Here is a 12,451-nt window from a genome sequence, read left to right as displayed (position 1 = left end):
ACAAACATAAACCTTCGTTCATTTTTGTATTGAAAACAATTAATTTATTTTGGTAATATTCATTTTAAGTAAAATTCACGACAGATGTTGTTCCATGAAGATAATGAAAACTAATTCATGTAGTTTTAACGAACATTATCTGTATAATTATATTGTTCAAAGAGTATTATATAGGAAAGACGTAATTTAAGTCAACGAATAAGTTCTAAAACAATATTGATTTTTTTATATATATATATATGAATATATATCAGGTAACACAGTTGTAGAAATTTAAACCGTTATTTTTATGATATGCGGATCTGAAACATTTCTGAATACATATGTCAATCATATTTTAGTATTACATATTACAAGGCAGTTTGAAAAAACTTCCCATAATATATTGGTGAGCAAGCTGATGCCTGTTGAGTGGCGCTTTTATCTTATAGGTGTAAAGTTAATAGTCGTGAGAATTCGCTTATAATGTGTTTTTGATAATGTTTGCGATAATTTAGAACATAACATAACGTACATTCGAAAGCACATCACCTTAACATGAAATCATCTTAAATATGTCCAGTATATGTACGTGGTAAGTGGGAACAAAGTATTTGAAAATTTGATAGTGTTGTATAAGGTATAAACATATGTATGATTATAAAAACATAATGTTGCAGTATATGACTTATTACAAGAAATGAACAGTGATAAAATAATTGTTAAAGACCTATTAGCTGTTGTTTAATAATATCAAATATCAAATACATGTATAATACATGATTTTCTTGATATATATAAGTGATAATAATGAAATTAAGTTTATAAAAATGTTCACAACAATTAATATTACCAATAAAAAATAAAAATCAATTTGCCAGCAGCATGGATCCTCTAAATACCCCCAATTTCCATGACCCTTAGATATCCGTATGACTTCCTTCACACACAATAATGCTCGCCGATGACCTAGACTGTCATATCTTCGACGGCAAGTTAATAAACATTTCTAAACGATTATGTTATAAGGTTTAAAAGGCCTTTGTTCTAATATGCTTTAATTACTTATCATTTTTTTTAATGTTTAATGCTTTTTGTTAGAAACGATTTAAATGAATGTACAAAGTAATAGATTGAACAGTGCATGTTTAAAGTTGGCAAAACTATACTGCTTTTCGTGTTCTATCGCCTTAATTGCAAATGATCAGTCTGATTCGCCTTTAGACGAGTCGTTTTCCAAGTAAAACACCTCACTTCGTTAATATTTTGCGTGTTTCAGATTATTTAAAGTGGGCTTTTTTATGGTATTGCTCAGCTTATTGCTGTGTGAATTTTCCGGGAATTACGTACTAAAAAGTCAGACAGTTTGAAAACAATAAAAAGGATGATATAACTCTGAATTTATTGTCGAACATTTCGTTTGAAATGAATGTGTTCGAAGAAAACATTCGAACATTCAGCTTCAAATAATAGTTTGAAAAATAGTTTTACCCTTTCCTTATTAAATGGTAAGGTTCATTTTATGAACATATGCAGAAAACATTTTACAATCAAATTATGAGCATATTAATGTTAATGGATGTTTTCCTATACGGAAATTTCAACATTGAAACTTCTAAAATGTTATACAAATATAAAGAAATATATACGATTCGTGTAACCCTAAAACTTCAAAATTGTTATAATACCTTGACAATCTTATTTTATATTGTTTAAATGAACATTACTATTTTCTATCTTCCACAGCAAGTGTGCTGTGCCGCTTTTTACTTTAACAACTGTAAGAAGTCTAACTTTCTCTACAATTACTCATTCCCGTATTGTGAACATAAAGTTGATGTTTAATTTCTGCTTCTGTCCTAGAGCGGTAATTCTAACAATTGAATTTGTTTTCATTTGTGTTTTATCAATAAAAGCGTGTTTGGATTTTGCCTCTGAGCATTGAAAAATTAAACAAGGGACCATAACATGTATATGGGTCCAGAGATTGAATCTTTTAAACACCAAATTAACATTAGCCATGTTAAAGTGTTTATGTTTTACGTGGTAAGATCCGTACTGGTCGTGCGATGACAGATTTCATGACCTATTATTAGTTTCACAGTTGATATTTTGTTTAATGAACACATTTGTTTTTGGTACCAATCACCTCGAGAATTCCCTAATCGCATACGTCCAGTCGGGTGAAATATATATCATATTGGAGAGTGTGTAAGCTGCCAATAATGGTTGAATTATAGGTAATTTGGGAAACGGCATTCCGTTAAGGAGTTTAAACGTGATATACTATTATGGACGTATATTGAGCACGTTTCTATAATGTTCTGTATCTCGCGTAAAGAGTGTGCCTCTATAATAGAAGCTGAAATGAATTTCTGTTTCTTACAAGGCATTTGAGCAGCAAAGTAACAAACTACATACGTCGAAAGTCGCAATTGTCTTTCGTGTGCAATGGGGCATTGATGGTGCTGCCATTATAATTGGTGCCAATGACCTGTGGCAATTAAATCGATGCCGCTTTTCACAATTTTATCCATATTGTACATCCACGAAAGCTCTTTTTCATAATAAATTAAATGTAAATATTATAGGTCGTTAGATGTGTTAAGCAATTTTGGTTAGAACATTCAAGAATCAATACGTTTTACTTTGTCAAATACCTGTTTCATATTTGTATTCTTATAAGTGTCTTCTTAATTATAAGTTTGGATGCTGATTTGCTTAATAATGATAGGCTCACGTTCTTTTCTTGTGTGCATTTATCTCTGGATATTAATATGATTCAGAATAGTTAAGCTTAAAGAAAAGCTGTTAGTAGCAATACTGAAGAATGTTGTTTTTTCCTAATGAATTTAAGCCATATGTTGACTTCATTTTAGAGACTTCATTTCGCATGTTAACCAGACAGATTTTTTAAGAACGCTCACAAATATTATGAACCCAGTCAACACACAAATATAAGTCTCAGAAATTAAAGTCACATGATGTCAAAGATGCACATTTCTTTTTCTAGGCATCTGTAAGTCGGGGTAGACACCATTAACCTGACGATTTTAACAAAACACAAACCAATCATGAACTGGTTTTGGAACTAATGTTGTTGTTTTAGATAAAATCATTACCAATAAAGATATAATCATAATGAATGATCACTAACAAACACATGTCGGTTAAGTTTCGAAATAAATTCCGTTCAATGCGAATATTCGTGTTTCCTAATGACGTTTAATCTTAAGGTCAAACCTCTCTTCAGCCTGTCCTTCGATGCTCCGTATTCTCAAAAGCTTTACGACCCGTCGTGAGGAATTACATGGATCCGAAAGGGATTGTAACATTGTTCCATCAGATTTTCACACGCGAGTTTTAAATTTGACAACTCATAACAGTGTAGCCGATGCAGCCCTGACTGTATTAGCAGCACCAATTCAACGAACTCTTAACCTTTAAGTTATTTTAAAAGCTGTTTAAATGGTGGTCATACTTCGTTTGATATCAGTCAAAAACAATAATTTACATGACGTCTGTGACATTATATAGTATTTAAACTTTCAGAATAACAAAATCATGTTAAACCGAATCTTTTGAGTTGTTGGCAAACAACATTGAAGGATGCAGCACTTATTGAACGACATTTAAATCACCGAGAAATATTTCAATTCTACCAGTGCACATTTGGTATCAATATTAATGTAAAAAAGTATCAGAAAAAGTACAAAACATCAGCTTGCGTAAATAAAATGACTACTTATCTTTATGCATGTAGTAAAATAAACTGTCATTTGTTTGCGTTGTTACAATTTTGTTATTGAGAAGTTATGCAAGATTTGGTATCTTCGAAATTCCCACTGTGTTCCGGTATGGTAATTAGATTTATCAACAACGACAGTCCTGATTTCGCCACAAGCCGTTTCACCTCGATTTGAAATAGGATGCATTATAGATAAGGACTGCCGTATGGTAATGACAGGAAGTGGGAAGGACATTTGTTAAATTACTTGGGAACAAGTCCATAGTTATTTCTGTACTATAAGGAAGCAAGCAGTTTTTAACTAGTCGAATGTTATAGCCTTTTATTTTTTGCTACGGGATCAATGATTATAGTGAGCATTTGTATTCATAGTGAGAGGATTTCACTTTTAAACATTTTTAAGAACCATCGGAAAAATGGTAGTGTTTAAAATGTCTTCACAGTCTATTATGCAAAATAAATCTAGTTTAAGGCTTAATAATTCAATACCACGTGTTGTTTATAAATGAAATAGAAATAATAACCAAACAGATTGAATGTGATAATTGAGTTCACAATAAGGTTTAACATTTATTAAAAGCTGTTTTTAAGTGTGAAGATTTGACTCGATATGTACTTATTGAGCTAATTAGAGGTAAAAATTAAACAATGTTATGTATACAAAACATAGCTCAGAAATAAGCATATGCATTTTCAAACCGTCAGTCCTTACATATTAAAATCGATTACAGAGAACTGTCGATAAATGACGGACGTACAACGTAAATTTGTGTTATGTTCTCACTAACTCGCCGACTCTATCTTTACCTCCCGACCTTCACTTTTTGCCGTAGTGTGGTGTTTATTTTCGTTACTTCCTAAAACATGTGTATTGTTTGAGTGCACATGCTAAATTTTGACCATAGTATACATCCCGGTTCTCACAACAGATAAAAAAATAGTAATGCCTTATTGCCTCCCTCCCAACTTTTGGAAATATAGGTGGAAACAAAGTTTTTGGGCGTAATAGTTAACAACTTTATTGACGGGAATAACAGTTGTACATCGGTTATAAAGCGACACGGAAAGTGGGTTGCGCTTTTGATATTTTATAAGATATGATTTGGAATTGTGATTAGCATAGTTCAAAATATTTATACTTGGGTAATCATGCTCAGAACAACTTTATTATAAGAAATTGTCTTTGATTACTTTTAGTTCTAAACCATCCAATGATTTCGGGGATTTTACGGGTGATTACATTCCACTGTAACTGAAACAGACTAAAACAAAAAGTACTTCTTTGCCATGCAAAACTTACCCACTGTCAAGCATGAACGTATACTCTATTTTTTCATCAATAACACAAAGTATGGTCCTGTACGAATCACTGTTGACTGGTAAGTCCAGTAGCGATACAACTTATTTTATAATTTAATGAATATAACCAGTACTGCAAAATACTAGTGGACATATAGTTCGATAGTTTCATCAATGGTAGAAAGATATATGTGTAACGCAGAAACTAGTAGTACACACAAATATGTTTGAATTCTAGGGACAAGATCTGACGATAAGCTGTTCTTATACGTCTAGATTGGTAATGAACAGGAAATTAGTTTAATACATTTAAGATAATTTAACGTCGCCGTAGGTTAATACCCATTCGGCGAGCACGTAGTCAAGATTGCCTAATGAGTGAATTAAATAAGTTCGCACAAAATTAGGAATGTAAATATAATGTTTCCAGGATAAATCTGCTATCTGCGTCCAAAAGCATTTTGATAACTACAAGACATACTAGACATTCCGTAATTTGCTATGTAAGGTTTCTATATTAACAACAACAATTTGAAGCTATCAAGTTGTTGCTGAATTTAAAAAGACGTCCATAAAAATCATTCGATTGTCCCGGGTTCGTTTTTATGTATACATTTCGTTGGTCATAATTAAGAAAGCATTTAATATCAATGAAGATGTATTCTCCGGGTACTCCGGTTTCCCCCACAACACAAGACCACACTCTCGCGCAACATCGTGCCAACGAGAGTGACTTAGTATAAGCTATCATAGCTTCCTTCACAATCGTTGTAAAATATATAATGTTTAAAGTAATGAAGATGTAAGTTAGTTCATAATTATATTGTGCTATGTCATAACCAATAAGTGTAGTAATTCATAACAATCTAGGTACGTGTCGGGTCATTTCAATAGTTATAGGACAAGGTGATGTTTGGGCTCCTTTGTGGGTGCGAAGTAAAAATTTACGACCTCGCCATGTTTAGAAAAATAAAAACATTTTGCTCATAGTACATTGCCACACAAATTTGTTTTAATTCGTCCTGGTCCAATACTTCAGGTCCAATATTTTTAGATCATTTGCTGCTACGTCTCATATGGAAATTTCAATGTACCGCGAAAAAATGGATTTGGACAATTCGGACGATACTCGGCCTGACAGGGTTGTATTCCGTTCATAAATGCTTTCTCATTTTGACCAATTCAAACAACAAGCGCCTTATGACCGTATACGGAGAATGTATTTCTTTGCAACTGCACATGACAACTCAACATAGCAAATGGGATAAGAAAGGCATAAACACATTTGTCTCATACTAATGCTTTTAATTCTGGATTTACTTAAGTTTACGTGCCAAAGTTTATATTATATATATATATTCAGTCATATAAAAGGCGTCAATAGCGTCGACACACTTTTCAATACATGCCACGGGGAGCAGAAATATTGACTTACATGTATCTGAAAAAAATACTTGGAGACAATATTGAATGGCGACTAATCAGACCTGATATTTAGAATGGTATGACAACGAGAGCAACACGACGACGACAAAAAGTTTGTGATGATAACGTGAAGAACATAAATACTTATTTCATTATATACATTCAGGTGTTTGAAAAATACATACAATGAATAATATTATAATGAATATTTTAATACCAATTATAATATTGTTTAGATCAAATCATAATGGACTATGCATTTCGGAAATTCGAAATACAATCAGGAAGCAAATAATTGTTTGATAACCAAATAATATTCTGCATTCACGAATTCAAACACACATATTGGCGTCATATGTGTATTCTCCAGACTGTCTCATTTCCCCTTTGCATTTCATTTGTTTAGCTATTTTTTGTAAACATTAATTTTGTTCTGTCCATATTTATCGGCGATCTTACATTGACCAGATCGTTTTATATCTTACTCTGCGATATATTCTCCTTTTTTTCGTACACATTGCCATGTCTGTTCATGTGTTGTCACACATTGTTATAGGCACGTTTGTTTTCTTAATTATTATATTAAACACCCTGTGATTGTTATTCATTCCAATCTATGTGTTTGTCAATTTTAACAACATCATATTTATTGTGATTGAAAATGCTTCAATGGTAGCTGTTTGCCTCTCGTTTACTAAAATTGTTAGACTGCTGTTTAGCATCCATATACACTATGATGTCATCTAAATAAATAGTTGTGACAGCAATGAAATTAAGCCAAACTTTTCGCGCCAGATTTGTTTCCCGAAGGAATTCGATAGTTTAGGAAGATATTGCGCATGTTAGTAAAAAGAGTTATATGAAAAACTATGTCAATATGAGCAATAAAATTAAGCCATATTCTTCGACCACAAAAAAGAATCGCAATTTCGGGTAGGGCGCTTTTTATGTTAATTATCATTAAAGGCTATACATTCATGGAGAGTAACGTTTTCAAGCATATTAAAATAACACATAACAAAAATCTATTTTTGTACTTAGACATATCACCCAAACAGGGCAAAAGATTTCACATTTTAAGTGTTATACTCTGTTTGTTGAGCACTATATAACAGTCACCTGGCAACGTCTAAAGCAATTCAAACTCCTCGCTCAGATGTTGGAGTATGTCTGTTTAAAATCTTACGCTATAAATATTTCTCAGGTACTGACCCAAACTGACAAGCCACCCCCTTCTTTAGCTCATTTACATCCAATAGTATAATCGGTGTTTGCGGGTTTAAGTCGAAAAAATAAAGTCATGAAAAAGGGGAAAATGTAAACATGAGAAAAATTCTTATAGTTCATGAGTTTGAACGCATGCGCTAGCGCTTCTACGACAATTTGACAATGCTCAGACGAGCTGTTATATTATTTACATGAACACACGAACAATGAAAATCAATGCTTAAATGTTCATTTTTGAAGTTGAAATACAATATTGTCGCAATGTGAATCTTACACACTTTAAAACAAAGCCGTCATTTTATCGACACATTTCGCTATCCAGCATTGGGTTAAATGAAGTCAATTGCAACACAAAAATGACGTTCATTGTGCGTTCACCTATTGTGTGATTAAGCGTCATGAGCGTGACATGAATTGTAGACTTGTGTGTTTGTTACATTGTAAAACGGCATTTTAAGCTCAATTCTGCGTGTGTGTGTATTGCTGTATATTCTTTTTTCATAAGCATGTGTACATGTATATGGTTTGAGATAAAACATAATCTATGACAAAGTATCTAGACTACATAATTGATCCAAGCGCAATTCCAATTTCTGTCTAAATCAAATTCATTTATTAAAATGTATTCATTGAGAAATCGTTTCAGAGATCATTGTACATTATTCGATAGCCGTCTTGTAGCTGCGAATCAGGTTTGTATAACGTGAAAGGCATAGCAAATATTTAAATAGAAATATGGAATTAAACGAATTGTTTCTCCTGTGAAATTTAAAGCTAACAAAAATATTTAGCAATTATCACTATAACACCGGGGATAAGTAAGATTTTATGAAGGGAAATGTGTTTTACTTCATTCGAATGTGCGAAATACAAAGATGCAATGTACATATGTATATTCCACTACATTTTCGACATTCGCTCATATGTCCAGTTTATTTACCAGATTTTCACACAAAACGTCGTTGTTTTGGGGGCGAGTGAAGGAGGTTTAAAATTTACTCCTTTGTCGAATATTTTTAGTTAGGTTTGACATATAGTGACTTGGTATAAAAGAATACTTATGGTAAATAAGGGTCAATTGCAAGGTCAGTATTACTAAATATGAAAACACAGTTGGTTCTAAATAACTTTAGAAACTTTATATAAAAAATATATGGTTGATATCATCGCGACAACTTATTGATGTATACGCTTGGATAGTTACATGTTAAAATGATCATTGCAACTGTATTAATCCGCTTAAATGTCTGACATATGCATTTAATTATGAAAATATCAAAATATGATTAAATCGCTTGAATATTAATTTAGAATACAAATTAAAGACTTAAAAAGTAAGAAACGATAAAAAGGGACAACTTTATTGTCTCGATTTGTGGTGGAATTAATCGTTCAATTAAAATCAAATAACGTCTTACAAATTGAAACCAAATTAAAAATTGATAAGCCCTATTGCCGATGATTCAAACATAAACATTTTCTTCTGTATTCCTTACTGATTAACAAACGTCTGATATTTTTACCCGGTCTCATACAATTTGGCATTGCTTAACCTGCATACAAATATAGCTTCTGGACTGGACAATAAGGCACAGTCGTACTCACACCAATTGTCCTATTTTTTACTGTAGACACAAAATACCTTGCCTCTTCCATCTGGCTGACCTGATGCCCATTGATATGCCTTTTCACTGTGAGTAAAACCACTCCTGGCCATGTCGCTTTATTTGATATAATGCACGAGTTTGTCAAATACGGGCTGCCGTATCTCAGTTTTAATAAGTTCCTCGCCGAAAGAAGAACTGCCTTAATACTCGATCAGAAATTGGTCTCGGTACCGTTCTTTCTCTATGGTAGTTTTGATGATAGCTCTTAAGATTTCGGTCCAATCGTGAGGCAAAATCAACAACTGCTTGGTGCCATAGTCCGGCCCGTTATCAATCATCATTGTTACACTGCTGGAAGCATGTGACATGTTAAATGACATATGCACATAAAATATGCATAGTTCATGTTTGATGTATAAATGTATGTACATGTTTTCAATGAAAAAAATGAACGAATTGATTAACTATAACATTGTTGATATATCCGATTGGTTATACACCTAATGTTAAACTGATTTGCCAACAAATGGCATAACAATGACATGCTAGTGTGATGTTTATCGTTTTACGATTAATGTTTTACGAGTTTGAAACATATGTAAAGACATTTGAGAGCTAGAATGTATAAGTGTTTCGGAATAATGTGTTTTAGAAAAATATACAAAGCATTAATTAAGTGAATTTTATTTTTGGCATTTGCATTCTTTAGAAGTTTGTTGAATATCTTTCAGTGAAAGCCTATAACGCTGTGGTGTTACGCACACACTATTGGAATTTGCCAGGTTTGTCCCATTGCCTTATTGTAAGATGTCGACGTGCCCCCGATTAAACATTGAGATGGCAATCATAAGTTACACGAATAGGAAAAAACTGTTTTTAGACCAAATTGTTTTGGACTTCAACCTTAATCAGTCGTGCTCAACTTGTTTCCAGACTAGGTCTTCCACAAGTGTTTGCGTATTGAAATCATGGATACTTATTGTGTTGACAGACGATCGTTCTGTACCCTATTTCTGTTACTCCTTGTTTGCATTTGTACATTTGTTCAATTGGAAGGCTTCTCTATATATAATATTTAAGTGCTCTTAATTGATCTTGTATAATGATACCATTTCAGAATTTTAAATCAATATTGTTAGATGGCATGCTGCTTTACTCGGCACGGTCCGAGACTTATTAATATATTCTCTGAAGCTAAAAGCCCTGAAGTCAGATAATTTGTAAGGGTAGGAAATTAATTAATACTATAATTATCAACATTGTGTGTAGTCTGAAAATAAGGACAGGTTTTAAAATTCATATTGATAATGCCTTCAGGAAAAGTAATCATTTTAAAATTTAATGAAACATAAACACAATAAATTGGCATAATTGTCTGGTCGAATGTTTTCGTTGAAATATACGTCTGATACAAGTTATATTGCATCTTCCTCAACATCCTATGATGAAACTGATATAAAACCTTGCAGAAAGCTATCGGAAATGCAAAGCATTGAAAGTCGACAGGTTTGGAGTTTGGCATTTGGTAAAAATATATTTTTTGTACACACGGATATTTCTCATTGAACAGAAATAAATCATTTTAAATCGATAAACAACATTTTGGATAATCTTTTTATTCTGATTAATGTTATGTCAGTAGTTGTTATATCTTAATAATAACATTAGTTCCTGAAACATTTAAATATTTCATGAAACAAGACAACATCACCTGCGAACAATTATTTGGTATGCCAATGATGTGTTTGATCAATTATTTGTGTAACTTAATAATATAAATTATTTTAATTTTTAAGACCATAAACCATTGCAAAAATCAAATGTATAAACAAACGAAATTTTTGGTATACGTTTTCACGCATAAAGAAGAAAATAAAACCAATGCTGATAATCTCAAAATGAAAATAGAGAAAAGAAATAATAAATAATTAAGATCAGTAAACTGATCCCGAGACCTCTGGATTGCTGGATAAGTCTTTATTGCTTGACTCCTGTGGCATCGATATATAATAGATGATTCATAACACTATATATACTACCCTGATTATATCAAAATTTTGCCTGGATTTTTTTTTTAAAAATGCAAATGTATTTGTTTGAAAGGTTTTAGTGAAAGTACTTCCTCTGAACCACTTTCGTAATGTTTTTTTTTTAATTTACTTTGAGGTTTTCCTCACTTAATCATATATAATCATTGCCTTAGCAGTTTAGCGGCCATCAATTTATTACGGCAACACAGATTATCGACGTTCTAACATACAAGAGAGAAACTAATAATTTTAGAAGTGGATACACTGTAATATAGGGACATTAGATCATTTCGAAAACAAAAAGAAATCTTCCCGCTTGCCATTAACGTTGATGGTCCAAATTCCCTAATAATTTATTAAGCTTTCAATTGGATTGTGTATTGATGTGTTTATTGTCTGTAAATCAAGGCTTATTAACGCTAACATTCTTCTGAGTGTATTAATTTGTATTGTTAAATTTCTCAACAAGATCTCGAGATTTTGGGATGTTGAAAATGTTTTCACTCTCGTTAAAAAAACAAAACAAAACGGTCTGCATGCATCATTTCAAAGTAAGCAATCAACTATTTGACTTCAAATTCCATGGCTAAACTGAATGAATGCCATTATACCAAGTACTATACAAAGCACGTAGTGTCTTGCTTAATGTAGAAATAACACGGCTCGTTCTTTCAATTGAATTTCTCATCCGTTTAAAGAGTTTATCATTTTTAGTTATTAATATGTGGACAATTTAATTAGAATAACCAACCTGTAATGCTATTAATTCGATACCTGGTAGTTCAAGGGTGGTATTCAATATAAAACTTCTGGTAATATTACGGTCATACATCATTGTCTTCAATAGTCATTAATTAATAACTAGGTATACGTTTAGCCACATCGTTCTCAGAATCATTCTGAATCAATCCGTGCGTACTCGAGAAGACGAATAACATTTTAAGAATTATAGCCGGTTGATCACAATGATTCACATCTGTTTTGCCCTTTTAAAGTGCGATACGTCCCGCTTAAAACAGCAACAAAATATGTGCTTAGATGCATAATCCAATGTTGGTAACTTCCAGTTTGAAAATAAATTATAAATGAAATGCAATTGAGACGACTTAAAGATAAACACATTGTTTACTTCGTTT

The sequence above is a fragment of the Mya arenaria genome, chromosome 12 (assembly GCF_026914265.1).
Source record: "Mya arenaria isolate MELC-2E11 chromosome 12, ASM2691426v1".
In the NCBI taxonomy this organism is placed as follows: Eukaryota; Metazoa; Mollusca; class Bivalvia; order Myida; family Myidae; genus Mya; species Mya arenaria.
This window is presented reverse-complemented; position numbering follows the sequence as displayed.